The 12,031-nt window shown below is 43.5% G+C and overlaps 1 non-coding gene across 1 annotated transcript; it reads right to left on the reverse strand.

Annotated features, from left to right (window-relative positions):
- Positions 1-11,633: 11,633 nt before the first annotated feature.
- Positions 11,634-11,708, reverse strand: Trnas-uga. The gene has a single exon. It is a non-coding gene; the product is annotated as a tRNA-Ser (tRNA).
- Between the last annotated feature and the right edge of the window lie 323 nt (positions 11,709-12,031).

Genomic DNA, 12,031 nt, shown 5'->3' on the forward strand with positions numbered 1-12,031 from the left:
ATAGTCACAAGGGAAGGGACCAATGCCCCGGGAGGAAGAACACCTCTTTCCGAAGGCGACTGAATCCACCCCACTGGATATTCTAGCCAACAATCCTATACGACATTTATGTTATTTTACGTAAGTAAAAACTTGAATTTCCTCCAAGAAAAATGACGAGATGTTTTGTAACAACTTACTTCGTGTCCTCTTCAGGACGCCCATTGAACAAAGTGCACCAGGAAATTAATAAAACATTTATTCTCCAGACAAATATACAGGGCGGTCCACTGATAGTGACCCTGCCAAATATCTCACGAAATAAGCATCAAACGCAAAAACTACAAAGAACGAAATTCATCTAGCTTGAAGGGGGAAACCAGATGGCGCTATGGTTGGCCCGCTAGACGGCGCTACCATAGATTCAAATGGTTCAAATGGCTCTGAGCACTATGGGACTCAACTGCTGTGGTCATAAGTCCCCTAGAACTTAGAACTACTTAAACCTAACTAACCTAAGGACATCACACACATCCATGCCCGAGGCAGGATTCGAACCTGCGACCATAGCAGTCGTGCGGTTCCAGACTGTAGCGCCTTTAACCGCTCGGCCACTCCGGCCGGCACTGCCATAGGTCAAACGGATATCAACTGGGTTTTTAAAATAGGAACGCCCATTTTTATTAGATATTCGTGTAGTACGTAAAGAAATATGAATGTTTTTGTTGGACCACTTTTTTCGCTTTGTGATAGATGGCGCTGTAATAGTCACAAACGTATAAGTACGTGGTACCACGTAACATTCCGCCAGTGCGGACGGTATTTGCTTCGTGATACATTACCCGTGTTAAATTAGACCGTTTACCAATTGCGGAAAAGATCGATATCGTGTTGATGTATGGCCATTGTGATCAAAATGCCCAACGGGCGTGTACTATGTATGCTGCTCGGTATCCTGGACGACATCATCCAAGTGTCGGGACCGTTCGCCGGATAGTTACGTTATTTAAGGAAACAGGAAGTGTTCAGCCACATGTGAAACGTCAACAACGACCTGCAACAAATGATGATGCCCAACTAGATGTTTTAGCTGCTGTCGCGGCTAATCCGAATATCAGTAGCAGACAAATTGCGCGAGAATCAGGAATCTCAAAAACGTCGGTGTTGAGAATGCTACATCAACATCGATTGCACCCGTACCATATTTCTATGCACCAGGAATTGCATGGCGACGACTTTGAACGTCGTGTACAGTGCTGCCACTGGGCACAAGAGATATTCCGGGACGATGACAGATTTCTTGCACGTGTTCTATTTAGCGACGAAGCGTCATTCACCAACAGCGGTAACGTAAACCGGAATAATTTGCGCTACTGGGCAATGGAAAATCCACGATGGCTGCGACAAGTGAAACATGAGCGACCTTGGTGGGTTAATGTATGGTGCGGCATTATGGGAGGAAGGATAAGTGGCCCCCATTTTATAGATGGCAATCTAAATGGTGCAATGTATGCTGATTTCCTACATAATGTTGTACCGATGTTACTACAAGATGTTTCACTGAATGACAGAATGGCGATGTACTTCCTACATGATGGATGTCCGGCACATAGCTCGCGCGCGGTTGAAGCGGTATTAAATAGCATATTTCATGACAGGTGGATTGGTCGTCGAAGCAACATACCATGGCCCGCACGTTCACCGGATCTGACGTCCCCGGATTTCATTCTCTGGGGAAAGTTGAAGCATATGTGCTATCGCGATCCACCGACAACGCCTGACAAAATGCGTCAGCGCGTTGTCAATGCTTGTGCGAACATTACGGAAGGCGAACTACTCGCTGTTGAGAGGAATGTCGTTACACGTATTGCCAAATGCAATGAGGTTGACGGACATCATTTTGAGCATTTATTGCATCAATGTGGTATTTACAGGTAATCACGCTGTAACAGCATATGTTCTCAGAAATGATAAGTTCACAAAGGTACATGTATCACATTGGAACAAGCGAAATAAAATGTTCAAACGTACCTACGCTCTGTATTTTAATTTAAAAAACCTACATGTTACCAACTGTTCATCTAAAATTGTGAGCCGTATGTTTGTGACTATTACAGCGAGATCTAGCGCAAAGCGAAAAAACTGGTCCAACTAAAACAGTCTTATTTCTTTACGTACTAGACGAATACACAATAAAAAATGGGAGTTCCTATTTAAAAAACGCATTTGATATCCGTTTGACCTATGGCAGTGCCATCTAGCGGGCCAACCACAGCGCCATCTGGTTTCCCCCTTCAAGCTAGAAAAGTTTCGTTTTTTGTAGTTCTTTCGTTTGACGCTTGTTTCGTGAGATATTTGGCCCGGTCACGATCAATGGACCACCCTGTACAGTTGCAACTATGCAAAAAAAAAGTGTTCAAATGGCTCTAAGCACTACGGGACTTAACATCTGAAATCATCAGTCCCCTAGACTTAAGAACCGCTTAAACCTAACTAACCTAAGGACATCACACACATCCATGCCAGAGGCAGGAGTCGAACCTGCGACCGTAGCAGCAGGGCGGTTCCGGACTGAAGCACCTAGAACCGCTCGGCCACAGCGGCCGGCTGCAACTATGCAGCCTACATTGCATTTTGAGTACATGCAATACATTCCCTAGATTTTTCAAGGCTTCACCCAACTTTCTGTTACCATAGGTATTAATTATGGCTGGAGACGTGCAGTAAGCTCACCTCACTCTGTTTTGATTCATTTCATCGAGCTGCACTCACGGCCGCTCTAGCAGCGGTGTAGCTCACTTATTGGTGTGCTCTCCTCCTAGTATTATTTGCTTCAGTATTTCAGTCATCTGTTGTTCAATGAACTCGAAAATAAAATTATGTCAACTGATCTGGCCAAAACTTCTAATAAGTTTTCGTCTAACACGAATTCGGTAAGTGGGTGGAAATCATGTGTTTCGTCGTTCAGTCACCGTAATGGCACAGTCCGAAATAATCAATTCGGGTTTCCAAAATTGCATAACAGTGGAAGACCATAATACAGTGCCTACTTCCTGCCTTTGCCCCAAGGCAGAAATGACAGGTACTGTGGAAAGAGCACGCGGAATAGGAAACCAGCTATAATCGCTCGCAATGGAACGGCATCTCGACCTGATGACATGCCTGTGAGATTCTACCAAGATTATAAAAAAGTACTTGCTCCACTTCCAGCAGCAGTGTATCATAGGACGCTATAACAACGAAGGATACCAAGCTATTGGCAAGAAGCGCAGTTCATTCCCGCTTTCAGGATGAATTGTCAGACAGGCACATATGATTATAGACTTATGTCGCAGAAGTCAGTCTGTTGCAATATTGTGGAACAAGTTTTGTACTCAAGCGATGTGACGTTTTCGGAAAACGAAAGTCTCGTGTATAATATCAAGAAATTTCACAAACAAAATCTTGCGAAATTCAACTCGTCTGTGACACAACACCCAGAGCGCCGTACTCGGCGGGGCCCAGGTTGATGCCACGTGCCTTGACTTCAGAAGGCATTCGATACAGATCTGAACTTTACGATTATCGAGCGAGATATGTGATGGGAGCTTGGACTCCCTTGCAAACAAGGCTCACTGCATAGCTCTTAACGGGATGATATCTTCAGTTGTAGAGCTAGTAGCAGGAGTATGCTAAAGGAGTGTTATGCGTCCCTTACTGTTTACCGTATATATAAACAAACAAGTAGAAAACGAGGAAGCTCCTGGAAGCTTTGTGCAGACGATAATGTCTACAGGAAAGCTGCAACGCCAGAGTTGTTGTTGTTGTGGTCTTCAGTCTTGAGACTGGTTTGATGCAGCTCTCCATGCTACTCTATCCTGTGCAAGCTTCTTCATCTCCCAGTACCTACTGCAACCTACATCCTTCTGAATCTGCTTAGTGTATTCATCTCTTGGTATCCCTCTACGATTTTTACCCTCCACGCTGCCCTCCAATGCTAAATTTGTGATCCCTTGATGCCTCAAAACATGTCCTACCAACCGATCCCTTCTTCTAGTCAAGTTGTGCCACAAACTTCTCCCCAATCCTATTCAATACCTCCTCATTAGTTACGTGATCTACCCACCTTATCTTCAGCATTCTTCTGTAGCACCACATTTCGAAAGCTTCTATTCTCTTCTTGTCCAAACTGGTTATCGTCCATGTTTCACCTCCATACATGGCTACACTCCACACAAATACTTTCAGAAACGACTTCCTGACACTTAAATCTATACTCGATGTTAACGAATTTCTCTTCTTCAGAAACGCCTTCCTTGCCATTGCCAGCCTACATTTTATATCCTTTCTACTTCGACCATCATCAGTTATTTTACTCCCTAAATAGAAAGACTCCTTTACTACTTTAAGTGTCTCATTTCCTAATCTAATCCCCTCAGCATCACCCGATTTAATTTGACTACATTCCATTATCCTCGTTTTGCTTTTGTTGATGTTCATCTTATATCCTCCTTTCAAGACACTGTCCATTCCGTTCAACTGCTCTTCCAAGTCCTTTGCTGTCTCTGACAGAATTACAATGTCATCGGCGAACCTCAAAGTTTTTACTTCTTCTCCATGAATTTTAATACCTACTCCGAATTTTTCTTTTGTTTCCTTTACTGCTTGCTCAATATATAGATTGAATAACATCGGGGAGAGGCTACAACCCTGTCTCACTCCCTTCCCAACCACTGCTTCCCTTTCATGCCCCTCGACTCTTATAACTGCCATTTGGTTTCTGTACAAATTGTAAATAGCCATTCGCTCCCTGTATTTTACCCCTGCCACCTTCAGAATTTGAAAGAGAGTATTCCAGTTAACGTTGTCAAAAGCTTTCTCTAAGTCTACAAATGCTAGAAACGTAGGTTTGCCTTTTCTTAATCTTTCTTCTAAGACAAGTCGTAAGGTTAGTGTTGCCTCACGTGTTCCAACATTTCTACGGAATCCAAACTGATCTTTCCCGAGGTCCGCTTCTACCAGTTTTTCCATTCGTCTGTAAAGAATTCGCGTTAGTATTTTGCAGCTGTCACTTATTAAACTGCCAGAGTACTGTAGCGAAATGCAGGAAGACCTGCGGAGGATTGACAAGTAGTGTAGGAACTGGTAGCGATCCTGAATGTGAATACATGTAATGTACTGCGTACAGCCAATACTGTTACGTTAAACTTAAAATCTGGGTGTTTAATGTCGATTTATTTGCTATGAACAAGAAACGTTCTAGGCAGAGATGTCTGACATATAACAGCCGATTTCAGCTGTATCTGGTACGCAAACAGCAGAGACCTTCCCATCTGTCAGCACGCTGTGAGAGTTAGAATCTCATAGTTCCCACAGTAGCAGAGATAAGAGTTTCATCTACATCTACATTTATACTCCGCAAGCCACCCAACGGTGTGTGGCGGAGGGCACTTTACGTGCCACTGTCATTACCTCCCTTTTCTTTTCCAGTCGCGTATCGTTCGCGGGAAGAACGACTGTCTGAAAGCCTCCGTGCGCGCTCGAATCTCACTAATTTTACATTCATGATCTCCTCGGGAGGTATAAGTAGGGGGAAGCAATATATTCGATACCTCATCCAGAAACGCACCCTCTCGAAACCTGGCGAGCAAGCTACACCGCGATGCAGAGCGCCTGTCTTGCAGAGTCTGCCACTTGAGTTTGCTAAACATCTCCGTAACGCTATCACGGTTACCAAATAACCCTGTGACGAAACGCGCCGCTCTTCTTTGGATCCTCTCTATCTCCTCCGTCAACCCGATCTGGTACGGATCCCACACTGATGAGCAATACTCAAGTATAGGTCCCTGACATATAAGGTGCCCTGCACAACCGACTTCACAGGGCAGCCTGTATGTCAGGCCAAAAACGGTTCTCTAACTCCGATGTGTAGGTTGCAATTGATGACAGGTGTGTTGGTCTGGTTTATCGCCCATTTCCGCATGGGTTGCACGTGCAGATGGGCACAGCTGAGGGAAAGTTGAGATGGATAGACGAGGCGACGTACAGAGAGAAGGAGGCATGTGGCGATGGATAGTGAGAGAGGGGGGCAGAAGGGAATGGAAAGAGAGAGGGTGAGGAGAGGATGGATAGGGAGACAGGAAGAGATGGATAGGGAGAAGGGGCAGGAGGAGATGAATAGGGAGAGGAAATGGTCAAATAAAGGGGGCACATAGTGATGGACGGAAGGAGAAGAAAGGAGGTCAGTAGGAGGAGGTGGGTAGGGAGAGGGAGGAGGAGGAGATAGATAGCGAGAGGGGGAGGGAGGAGCTGGAAAGAGAGAGGGGAGAAGAGAAGAAGGTCGCAGGGGGAGGATGAGATGGACAGAGAAGAAGATACAGAGAGGTAGGAAGGAGGTCATTGATAGTGAAGGGGGCGATGGACAGAGAGATGGCGGTGGTGGACATGAACAAGGGGAGAGAGAGAGAGAGAGAGAGAGAGAGAGAGAGAGAGAGAGTAGACATAGACAGAGAGAGGGGCAAGAGGAAATGGTCAAATAAAGGGGGTTGGTTGGTTGGTTTGGGGGATTAAAGGGACCAGACTGCTATGGTCATCGGTCCCAATAAAGGGGGCACATAGTGATGGACGGAAGGAGAAGAAAGGAGGAGATATATAGAGAGGTAGGGGAGGGGAGGAGGAGATGAACAGAGAGAGGAGAGAAGTCGAAATGTGTACAATATATGCGTCGAACGTTTATGGGAACAAAGCCGTGGGGAAAAGGCTAGCTGATAGAATAAATCTCAGACATGGACTTCTTGGACTGGAAAATGTTTTATTTACTGCCTAGATCACATCCACAACCTAATGAACTTGGGGAGTGATGGTCTGACTGCGTGAGATAACATAGGCTCAATAAAAGCATTAATACTGATTATAAGTACAACAGAGAACCCTGATATATATTGACAAAGAAGCTCAGTTGGAAATAACGACGCAAGCATTGGCCCTGGAGTTCATTATTATAGAACAGTTTACTTCATTTTCTAAACGAATTATTGTACAAATCATGTCATTAGACAGGGCTGAACTCATGGAAAAGGATCAAGTTTGGAATCGTGCTGGGTATCAAGAAAACATGTGATTGTTAATCACACAGAATGGTAGCTTATTTACAATTACAAAGAAGAGATTGTCATGGATATACACAAAGAAGGAACATAAAGCTTCTAACATATGCACACAGTTCACAAAAGACAATAATTTAGTCTTAACAACCTCTCGTGGTATTTAGTTAACGAAAGGCCCCTTAATACAGACAGTATAACAAGAAATGAGGAACACAAGGGTACTATCGCATGTATGGTTAGCCTCTTGTTCGAGATGGGTGTGAAACGGATGGGAAAGACAAAGATAATATGAATAACTGGCACATATTCACGTAGGCAAGCGTACTAGGATGCTACGAGTGATATTAAATATCACAAATCTTTACAATTAAATATAATGCAGCATAAGTGGGGAGGACATAAGCACCTTAGAGACCCGGTACCATAGTAGGAAAGATGCGTTAAAATCTATAAATGGAAAACGAAAAAGTATTATTTAGGCGTACTGGTAATCGTTCCACACATAGTTTGGGGTATTGAAAGGACTGCAGCATTACTTGATTGATATAAAGCAAGGGACACGTGGCATGGACTGCCCACCAAAACTACTTCCAACATTAAGAAAACCACTCCAACTCACGTAGAAAATGCAGGAGAAAGGGGTCAGTAAACGACAAAATTAGATTATTGAAGGCATCGGTTCAGAATGGATTTGATCTGGATTGAATGGATTGATCTGGATTGAATGGATTTGATCTCAGAATGGATTTGATCTGACCAAGGCACCAAGTGCAAGCTCAAAGAAAACGGGCCAAGTTCCAAAATACTGTTTAATAGGTTAGAAATGACAGGTAGTTTCGAAACAAAGATTTCCGTAAACCTTGGAAACAAATGCATGTATAAATTACTAATTAAGGGACTCAGGAGAGACTACGTACAGTGAACCATAAATGCACGCGGTAGTGCTAAACTGCGCTCTACCGATAACTTTAAACGAAACGAATCAAAAATTAATCGTGAGACACGTACTGTCGACTTATGCTGTTGAAAGAAACAGATTAAGCCCAGCTACATTTTGAAATAAATTTGATACCAAGACATAACAGGAAGGTACAGAGCACTCACTGCCATCTACTCACGCGCCTTGAATTAGAGTGATTGTCGTTGGCGATCACAGGTCACGTCCTAAGGGGGAGGGGGTGGGGGGGGGGGTGGAAGGGAGAATGGGCCCACGACTTAGAATGTTAAACTCCGCCTAGGGGTGATTTGGCGGAACCATATGTCTCTTGCTTGAACTGAACTTCTTGCTATACTCGACTACGAGGCTACTGTTTACTTGGCAAAAACTCAGACATACAGCTGTTAACTCTCTGGTTTCCTATAGAACTTTCAAAACAAACTCATTCACTCAGAAGGGTGCACAAGAAAGAGTATGGATCATGATACACCACACCTTTCTGATCCCACCAAACACAGAACATTGTCTTCTTGCCGAATCGATCTGGTTTTGCAGTCGATGTTGATGGTTGTCCCGGATTAACCCATTATTTTCCCGTTTGGGATTCTTAAAATAAATTCATTTTTCATCGCCAGTAACAATTCGATGCAAAACTGATTTTCTTTCATGTCTTTGAAGCAAAATTTGACAAATGGTTTTTCGGTTTTCCATCTGTCTTTGATTCATTTCATGTGGCACCCATGTTCCACAAAAAAAAGGCTCTGAGCACTATGGGACTTAACATCTATGGTCATCAGTCCCCTAGAACTTAGAACTACTTAAACCTAACTACCCTAAGGACATCACACACATCCATGCCCGAGGCAGGATTCGAACCTGCGACCGTAGCAGTCGCGCGGCTCCGGACTGAGCGACTAGAACCGCTAGACCACCGCGGCCGGCCATTTTCCACACTTTTGGATCTTTCCCATAGCTTTCAAACAGTCAGAAATTGTTTGTTGTGCAACATTTAGCATTCCTGCCATTTGCTTTTGACTCAAAGTATCATATTCATCCAATATTGCTTGCAATTCGGCGTCTTCGAACTTTTTTGGTGGTCTTCCACGTTCTTCATTTCTTACATCAAAATCATTATTTCTGAACCGTTGAAACCATATTTTGCATGTTGCTTCTGATAGAGCATGATCACCATATGACTCGAAAAGCATTCGATGCAACTCTGCAGCACTTTTTTTCAAATGAAAACAAAAAATTAATGAATTACGCAAATCATCACTTTCTGGTACAAAATTCGACATTGTTAAAACGATGCATTGTAGACTTAGAGAAAGCTTTTGACAATGTTGACTGGAATACTCTCTTTCAAATTCTAAAGGTGGCAGGGGTAAAATACAGGGAGCGAAAGGCTATTTACAATTTGTACAGAAACCAGATGGCAGTTATAAGAGTCGAGGGGCATGAAGGGGAAGCAGTGGATGGGAAGGGAGTGAGACAGGTTTGTAGCCTCTCCCCGATGTTATTCAATCTGTATATTGAGCAAGCAGTAAAGGAAACAAAAGAAAAATTTGGTGTAGGTATTAAAGTCCATGGAGAAGAAATAAAAACTTTGAGGTTCGCCGATGACATTGTAATTCTGTCAGAGACAGCAAAGGACTTGGAAGAGCGGTTGAATAGAATGGACAGTGTCTTGAAAGGAGGATATAAGATCAACAAAAGCAAAACAAGGATAATGGAATGCTGAGGGAATTAGATTAGGAAATGATAAACTTAAAGTAGTAAATGAGTTTTGCTATTTGGGGAGGTAAATAACTGATGATGGTCGAAGTAGAGATGATATAAAATGTAGACTGGCAACGGCAAGGAAAGCGTTTCTGAAGAAGAGAAATTTGTTAACATCGAGTATAGATTTAAGTGTCAGGAAGTCGTTTCTGAAAGTATTTGTATGGAGTGTAGCCATGTATGGAAGTGAAACGTAGACGATAAATAGCTTAGACAAGAAGAGAAGAGAAGCTTTCGAAATGTGGTGCTACAGAAGAATGCTGAAGATTAGATGGGTAGATCACATATCTAATGAGGAGGTATTGAATAGGATTGGGGAGAAGAGGAGCTTGTGGCACACCTTGAACAGAAGAAGGCACCGGTTGGTAGGACATGTTCTGAGGCATCAAGGGATTACAAATTTAGCATTGGAGGGCAGCGTGGAGGGTAAAAATCGTAGAGGGCGACTAAGAGATGAAGACACTAAACAGATGCAGAAGGATGTAGGTTGCAGTAAGTACTGGGAGATGAAGAAGCTTTCACAGGATAGAGTAGCACGGAGAGCTGCATCAAACCAGTCTCAGGACTGAAGACCACAACAACAACAACAACAACAACACGATGAAAACATATGATGTTGTTTGTTCCATGACTTGGTGTATACTTAATATCTTTGACAGATATCATACCAACCAAACAAAAAAAAAATTAAGGCCCGTTCACAACAAATGTTCCCTATCGACACATTTGTATCTTAACGCTCATTTCATACACTTGGTAAGCACATTTTCCAACTCATCCTTTGTCCAGAGGCTCTACATCAAGGCAAAGGAGTTGCGTCCGGAGTGACTTACGTGTTGTGAATCTGCTGGGAAATTTTGAGTGGGTAGTTCTTAGCCAGCTGGTGTGGCCGAGCGGTTCTAGGTGCGTCAGTCTGGAACCGCGCGACCGATACGGTCGCAGGTTCGAATCCTGCCTCGGGCGTGGATGTGTGTGATGTCCTTAGGTTAGTTAGGTTTAAGTAGTTTTAAGTCCTAGGGGACTGGTTACCTCAGATGTTAAGTCCCATAGTGCTCAGAGCCATTTGATAGTTCTTATGGAACGGGACTGGGAGTACAATTGCACCATATCGGTAATACGAATAAGTCACTGTAAACACCAGTTACCGTACAATGCCTAAGAGTAACAATCCAGTCTCAACTAAAGTAGAATAAATATGTAATACTAATTGTAGGAAAAGCAGATGCCAGGCTGAGATTCATTGGAAGGATCTTACGGACTTGTAGTTCATACACTGAAACGTGACTTTGGAAATTCGTTCGATCGATTTTTGAGTAATGCCCTGTCAGATGCATTAATAGAGGAGAACACCTTGTCATGATGAATTAATAGAGGAGACAGAGAAGATCCAACGAAGAGCGGTGCGTTTCGTCACTGGATTGTTTAGCCGGCTCGAGCCATTACGCTGTTGCTCAACGAACTCCATTGGCAGACGCTACTTGAGAAACGCTGTGCATCAGGGAGAGGTCTACTGTTGAAATTCAGATAGAGCACGTTCCAAGGAGAGTTGGACAACACACACGTTTCGCAAAAATGCCACGATCGAAAAATCAGAGGAATTAGAGCTAATACAGGAATTTATTTACATGTACACTTCCCAAAGTGGAAAATTATTGTGGTACCTGAGGGACCGCCCCACATACATTATGGGGAGATCTGCGGAATATACACACAGATGTAGACTAATTTCCATTCTTTTAAAATTTTCTCTTTGCGCATTCACTATTAAAGTTATACTGAAAATAAATATGGAATGTATATTCCATAATCGCCTCATTAACTTTTTTTGAAACTTCCTGGCAGATTAAAACTGTGTGCCCGACCGAGACTCGAACTCGGGACCTTTGCCTTTCACGGGCAAGTGCTCTACCAACTGAGCTACCGAAGCACGACTCACGCCCGGTACTCACAGCTTTAATTCTGCCAGTACCTCGTCTCCTACCTTCCAAACTTTACAGAAGCTCTCCTGCGAACCTTGCAGAACTAGCACTCCTGAAAGAAAGGATATTGCGGAGACATGGCTTAGCCACAGCCTGGGGGATGTTACCAGGCTAAGCCATGTCTCCGCAATTTCCTTTCTTTCAGGAGTGCTAGTTCTGCAAGGTTCGCAGGAGAGCTTCTGTAAAGTTTGGAAGGTAGGAGACGAGGTACTGGCAGAATTAAAGCTGTGAGTACCGTGCGTGAGTCGTACTTCGGTAGCTCAGTTGGTAGA

Source organism: Schistocerca americana, chromosome 5 (assembly GCF_021461395.2).
Source record: "Schistocerca americana isolate TAMUIC-IGC-003095 chromosome 5, iqSchAmer2.1, whole genome shotgun sequence".
NCBI classification, from domain to species: domain Eukaryota; kingdom Metazoa; phylum Arthropoda; class Insecta; order Orthoptera; family Acrididae; genus Schistocerca; species Schistocerca americana.